The sequence below is a fragment of the Dermochelys coriacea genome, chromosome 7 (genome assembly GCF_009764565.3).
Source record: "Dermochelys coriacea isolate rDerCor1 chromosome 7, rDerCor1.pri.v4, whole genome shotgun sequence".
Lineage (NCBI taxonomy): Eukaryota > Metazoa > Chordata > Testudines > Dermochelyidae > Dermochelys > Dermochelys coriacea.
This window is the reverse complement of record NC_050074.1, coordinates 68,983,629-68,990,395: the sequence shown is the minus strand read 5'-3', so window position 1 is coordinate 68,990,395 and position 6,767 is coordinate 68,983,629. Positions and strand designations below refer to the sequence as shown.

The 6,767-nt window shown below is 43.4% G+C and overlaps 1 long non-coding RNA gene across 1 annotated transcript; it reads left to right on the top strand.

The window, feature by feature from the left end:
* LOC119858329 lies at window positions 1–6,767 on the top strand. The gene is made up of 3 exons (XR_005293866.2): window positions 1–334; window positions 1,510–1,604; window positions 3,457–6,767. It is a non-coding gene; the product is annotated as an uncharacterized LOC119858329 (long non-coding RNA).

Genomic DNA, 6,767 nt, shown 5'->3' with positions numbered 1-6,767 from the left:
CCAAAGCAGACAAGCACTTAGCATTAAAGAACACCATTGAACAGATTATCAACTGTACAGTTGTCACCCTGGTCAGGTAGCTGTGAGCTCAAAGGGCTCTCCAGCCCTCCTCCTGACCTAGGACATTACTGTTTCTGTATGCTAAGCACGTACCAAATATCAGCCCATATCAAAGCTCTTATTTTAATATTTGTTTCAGTGTAAGTCTCCTGCCTCACCCATATGTGATTAAGAAAGTTGATCATCCTGGTGACTCTTGCTGTTTTGGGTTTTTTTTGGGTAGGTGACCTGTATTTGAGGCAGCTACGGCCTAGACGAACCATTTTAGCAGTAGGTGAGTACGTTTCCTGATCACTGAGAGTCCTGCAGTGTTGCTATTCCTATATAAAATATAATTTTTTGCCTAATATACAGGAGATTCAGTCCCAGTACTAGCCACCAAAGTAGATTGAGCTTTAGGTTTTCAGTCTGCTTTAGAGAACACTGATTTCTTTGTGATCATATTATTGTTCTATGTCTATCAGGCTCCTTGAATATTGCGTTATTTTTTGTAACAGATTTGATAGCACTTGCATATGAAAAGAGAGTTCAGATCTTTTAGCTTTCTTTTAGACTAGTTTTATAAGGTGATGTAGTGCCTTTGCTAGTTTTTCTCAGCTGTGTGACAGTTTACAATTAACTTTTATCTTCTGTCCCTATTTTTTTAAAACATTCAATGAGCGCAGATAACTTGTCTCACTGTAATTCTGCTAAATTCTATGGAACACACCTACTTTTCTACAAATAATGAATCGTGTTTGTGGTGTGAGATGAGTGGATCAGACCTTCCTTCATATCAGCTGCAATTTGGTTGACCTTAAGCATCTTTAAATTGTTTGATAACTGCAAATGGTCTTTTTTATTAAAAGTCACTTTTGCAACTGTAATTTGCTGTGTTACGTGTTGTAAAAACATACAAACAGAGATTAGCAAGAAGGTAAAAATTCTATTGATGTTTATATCTGGGAAAATGTATACTGCTCCTTTTTGAGTAACTGCTTTGAGTAAATGCATCCGATGAAGTGAGCTGTAGCTCACGAAAGCTTATGCTCAAATAAATTTGTTAGTCTCTAAGGGCCACAAGTACTCCTTTTCTTTTTTGCTTTATTAAGCATGTTTTATTTGTACCATTGCTACTTGTTTTCTGTCATTATGTACACTATTTATGTCTCATTTAATTATGTTTCAGTAAAGCAATCACTGAGAGTAAGGGATTGAAAAAATTACTAAAGTCTGTTATTTATAGCTAGGAAAACACCAGTGCAATGACGCTTTTGTGCTTCTTACACTTTTTTTTTTTTTTTTTACTGTGGTCTGTAAATTAAACCGCTTAATTGTTCAGGGGCCCTGGGACGTCAGTGTATATGTATTCATTAACTTCACCATGCCACAATAAAGCATCTAGTTTCTTTTATAGATCCTCCATTCCTCATTTCTACAATTTAAAACAGTTTTTTCTTTGTCACACAGTGCCACATTTGTTTGTAAATCTATCACAAGAAGTTATACCTGCTGATTCTATTCAATCTGAAGAAAGGGCAAGCTAAGGTGCCGTATTCAAATAGGTGAGTAGGAAACGTACTATTGCATGTTGTTGTATACTGTTTCCCAGGTGCTAACATTCTAAGACTGAAATGCTTTGAAGTATTGAACAAATGATTAGTAGGTTTGATGTGCATAAACGTTACCCTCTTTGAGGGAGGAAGTCCACAACAGAAACCTGAACTGGCACTCATCTTTCTGTTCCTCCACCAGTGCCAGTGGAGCTGGCAATAGCCACTAGGCCCTAGGGGTTATTCACATGCACGGCAGCTGCATTCAGAGTGTGAGTGGCAGCTGTATTGCATGGTTTAGGCAGGAGTTGGGCCACACTTGCAGAGGTGTGTTGGTGAGCTCAGGAGATGGGGATTAGTTTCAAGAGTCTCACAGAACAATTGTGATCTGAGATCAGGGCTTGTGCCCCACCCAAGGGAAAGGGGCACAAGGGGAAAGGGCATGGAAAGGGGAGTATGTGTACCCGAATGAGCTAGTCTGCATCATTTATTGCAAAATTGTGTCATTGTTGCACTAGCAAGGCACTGGGGGTGGTGTGGGGGAGCAGCCTGAGAGTTTAGTGATGGGTAAGGGAAAGTGAAGGTTCAGGAGTGGAAGGACAAGGCTTCCCTGACCCACTGCAGCTTTCTGCCAGGCCGAACAAGACCAGCCTGGCTTGCTTCCACAGCCCTACCTAAATCCTGAATGCTCCCCAACAGCTCAACACCTCCTGTCAGGCTCTGGCTCTGAGAGGAGCTGCCAGGGGTAGTATCTATAGGTGAAAACAGGCACAGCTGTTCCTGAAACAAATACTGAAACAATCAACCCTTCTAGATGATCATGTTAGCCCCCATGGAGTTCCCCAAAGTCTGTGCGAGAGCAATACTCACATATTAGCCTGTAAAGTGATCAGGTACCTACTTTCCCAGCTAATAATCTGGTATGCCACTTTCCTCTCTCTTCTCTATCTCTGGTCTGCATGAGTCGTCAAAGTCCTTCCACACCTGCAGCCCGGCATGCCAGCTTCTCTCTCTCCGAGGCTGATCCTCCATATTACTCAAAGCTAAACAGATTGTGTGTTCAGTCTACACAATAGGCTATAATCTTTGACTGCCCCTGGATTTGTTACAGGGAAGGAAACATGAAAAAAAGAGACACCAGGAGACATAAGGGACATCTCACCAGGGGACATCAACAAAGGGAAACTTGGAACATGGCATTGTTAGATTTTGCTACGGAATGATGTTTCTTATAGGGAACGTTACACTTATGATTAAAGCCGCCTCGTGAGCACTTAGCTTTACTCTAGCCGCTGTCACAAGCATGATCCAGGCATCTAAAGTAGAGAATAAGCCCAGTGTAGATTTTTGCTAACTATGCTCACAAAGAAGTTCACACCTCTGTTTAGACATTTAGAAGTTCACATCTCTGCCCGCAAAGCCAGGCAATACACCCGCGATGGTATGCACTTTGCACCAAGGGAGAAACCTCTCAAAAGTGAAGAATGGGTGCAGTTTGTGAGTGTTAAGGTTTAACGGCCACTTTTCCTGGGCAAAACAGCCTCCAGACAGTGCGGCTCAGCATCGAGCCAGCCTGCTGAGCACATCAAGGGCCCCATTTAGGCTGATCTCTCTTTTGCAACATCGATGTGTTTGGCAATAATTTAAAGCTCAAGTGGATTATAAGTATGAACTTTTGTATTCATTTGCAAAACCTTCAGAAGACGATTGCACTTCTGAATTGTTGGGGTCGGTGAGCAAATATTGTGTTGCTGGGCTACTTGTACTGAATGTTGTAATCCAGACTGCTCTAGTTCTCTCCCTTTTCCTGGCCCAGGCCTCTCGTCGTCCCCTCTAAATCTGTTTCTTTGACTTTCATTTTCAGATGCATCTACATACAGAAGAAGCCTGATTCTACACTAGCCCTTGCCTTATTTAAATTATTTACATCTCTTCCAAGTGAGAGTAAAATGCTCCTGAGATGGGGGTAAATTATCCACAACTATTACCCCTACCCCTACCCCCACCCCCACCCCGGTTTCCTGAATCTCTGCATAATGGCTGAGGCACAGGCTAGATTCAGAGAGCATTGCACAAAGATAAATGTCAAGGGTATTTTACCCAGAATGCTGAATGCAAGTGTGAGTGACAGCTCCCAGCCATCTTTAAAGAAAGGGGACTGCACAATTCTTCATAAACACATCCATAAAACACCCAAAATACAAAGAGTGTTTGGAATATTTCTTAAATAGCCTTTAAAGCCTAAAGCCATTGGGTAAATAAGTTTGCCAGTTTTTCTTCCTAGACAGAGTCACACAACTCTGCTGCTCAACCCGAAGGGTTCAAGTCAGACCTCGCTTTGTATTTACGCTCTTGGCTTTGAACCTTTTCTTGGGTCACATTTGTAAACTGATTCCCCACAAAGGCTAGAAACTTACTTTTATCTGAAATGAAAACTGAGATTCTCACCATTGCACCAGCAGCGGTGACTTTAAGATAAACACCACATATCAAACACACATTACAATCTAAAATTGCAGCATAACATTTCTATACTTTAGCACAGGGGTTCTCAACCTTTTTCTTTCTGAGCTCCCCCCCCAAAATGTGATAAAAATGCCAGGTCCCACCTATGGCACAACAGCTGGTTTTCTGCATATAAAAGCCAGGGCCGGCGTTAAGGAGGAGCAAGCAGGACAATTGCCTGAGGTTCCAAGCCATAGGGTGCCCCACGAAGCTAAGTTGCTCAGGCTTCTGCTTCTGCCCTGGGTGGCAGGACTCAAGGCCCCAGACTTCAGCCCTGTGCGGCAGGGCTTAGGCTTTGTGCCCTAGCCCCCAGCGAGTCTAACACTGTTCCTGCGTGGCGGACCCCCTGAAACCTACTCGCAACTCCTTAAGGGTCCCCAGACCCTTGGTTGAGAACCACAGCTTTAGCACACATATGTAAAAACTAGTGACCATGCCCAGTAAGTACCATACCTTTCTTCAGCATGCTTAGAGGAGTCAGAATGGCCTAGAGGATAGAGCACTGGAGTAGGACTCAGGAGACCTGAGGTCTTGGCTCCGCTACTGGGTGATATTGGGCACTTCACTCCTCTGTGCCTTGGTGGTATTTCCCCACTGTAAAATAGGAATAATGATACTGACCTCCTTTGTAAAGCACTTTGAGAACTACTGCTAAACAGTGCCATAGAAGAGCTAAGCCCTTCTAGCTGCGTCACCTTGCCCTACTCGCTGCACGTGTGCAGGGACACAGACAATTTGAAGAAATCCATTCCTGCTCCCACGGCTTCTCCCGATTCCTGTACAGAAAAAGAAAAGCTGCATTATAAAGCCTGTGCGTTACGCTACCATTCTGACTGTAGCATTTTTCACCCACGTAGACCAGATGTGACTGACCTCGCAAGGTAGGAGAGAATCAAGCCCAAGGTGTTTCTTAAAACTTCTCTAGATTAAGGAGCTACAAGTTTTGAGATTGAATATAAAAACATGGAGAAGTATTTGGGCTGTCTACCTTAAAGGACCTTGCAGCGGGATAATACCTTGAGTCAGTAACCCCTGAAGGCCTATCCCAGGGCTAGAGTGTAGCTGCCTGTTTAGCAAGTGCTCAGGATGGGGGTTGGGGGGAAGCACAGGGCACAAGGAATCTTTCCCCTTGCATGACTCAAGCTGAAGCCAGGGGGAGTACTTTAGGGAATAAAAGGATTGCCTCCAGCAGTACATCTATGGAAGTACACACCACATTCAAGAGTGGAAAATAGAGCATCATGTGCTTGGATAGGGATTCTGCATAGTGCCTCAGTGAACTCCCTCCGAACTGGTGCAGCTGGGCACCATCTCCTATTCTGGCCTGTGTCTAAAAGGCACAATTTAGATCCAAGTGAGCTATTTGGATTTTTGACTGCAGTCAATATAGAGAGGGCAGAAGGACTGAATTGCCCAACCTCCCACCTTTCTGATGCTTCTTTGGGATCTTTTCAAACACAAACCACAAGGTAGGGTGGGAGATTCAGAGATATAAACAAGCAGGACTAGTCAAGGACTGTAGTACCTTCATTTGCCAAAGCATGTAGGGAACAGGAACTCAAACAAAAGCAAAGCAACATAAGGCAGCTTTGGGGATCTGAAAAGAACCCAAAGCTGTCATGAGAGTTGAATAATATAGTTTACTATAACACACACACACAGAGACAGACCCCTGCTCCTGCTAAAGCTGCAATCAAAAATATCAGAATATAACCACTGCTGTATTCCTGAGCTGACAAAGGCCCTGAGTGAGCAAGACAGCTGAGCACATGCCTAACTTTACCACTAGCCTCAATGAAGTCAAATGGAATTACTCATGTGTTTGAAGTCAGGTTAAGTACCTTGCTGTATTGGGGACCACAGGCATTCTGTACAAGGGGAGGAAAGTAAGGAGTTCAGTGCTTCCAATACTCTTCTCAATGGTTGGATGCTCATTCCACATCAAACTTCAGCTGTTTGAAGTTTCCCCACCGTGAAGTTGTCTCCAGTGCTGGAATGGGGGTGGCAGGCACCATAGGGAAGAGCAGTTACACAGCAGCATCTCTCTCCCCCTGCAGACCTGCCAGAACCTCTTGTAGGAACAATACACAATCCCATCAGTGTGGGATCAAAATGAGTCACTAGCTGGACACATTCAAGAAACAGCTCTCCACAGTCTTCTCCCCTGAAGCAGAGAGGTGAGTGCTGAAGGGTTTGGGAGAGCATTCCTGTCATAAATATAAAGGGAAAGGTAAACACCTTTAAAATCCCTCCTGGCCAGAGGAAAAACCCTTTCACCTGTAAAGGGTTAAGAAGCTAGGATAATCTTGCTGGCACCTGACCAAAATGACCAATGAGGAGACAAGATACTTTCAAAAGCTGGAGTGGGGGAGAAACAAAGGCTTTCTCTGTCTGTGTGATGCTTTTGCCAGGAACAGAACAGGAATGAAGTCTTAGAACTTACTAAGTAATCTAGCTAGATATGCGTTAGATTCAGTTTTGTTTAAATGGCTGAGAAAATAAGCTGTGCTGAATAAAATGGATATTCCTGTTTTTGTGTCTTTTTGTAACTTAAGGTTTTACCTAGAAGGATTCTCTATGTTTTGAATCTGATTACCCTGTAAGGTATTTACCATCCTGATTTTACAGAGGTGATTCTTTTACTTTTTCTTCTATTAAAATTCTTCTTAT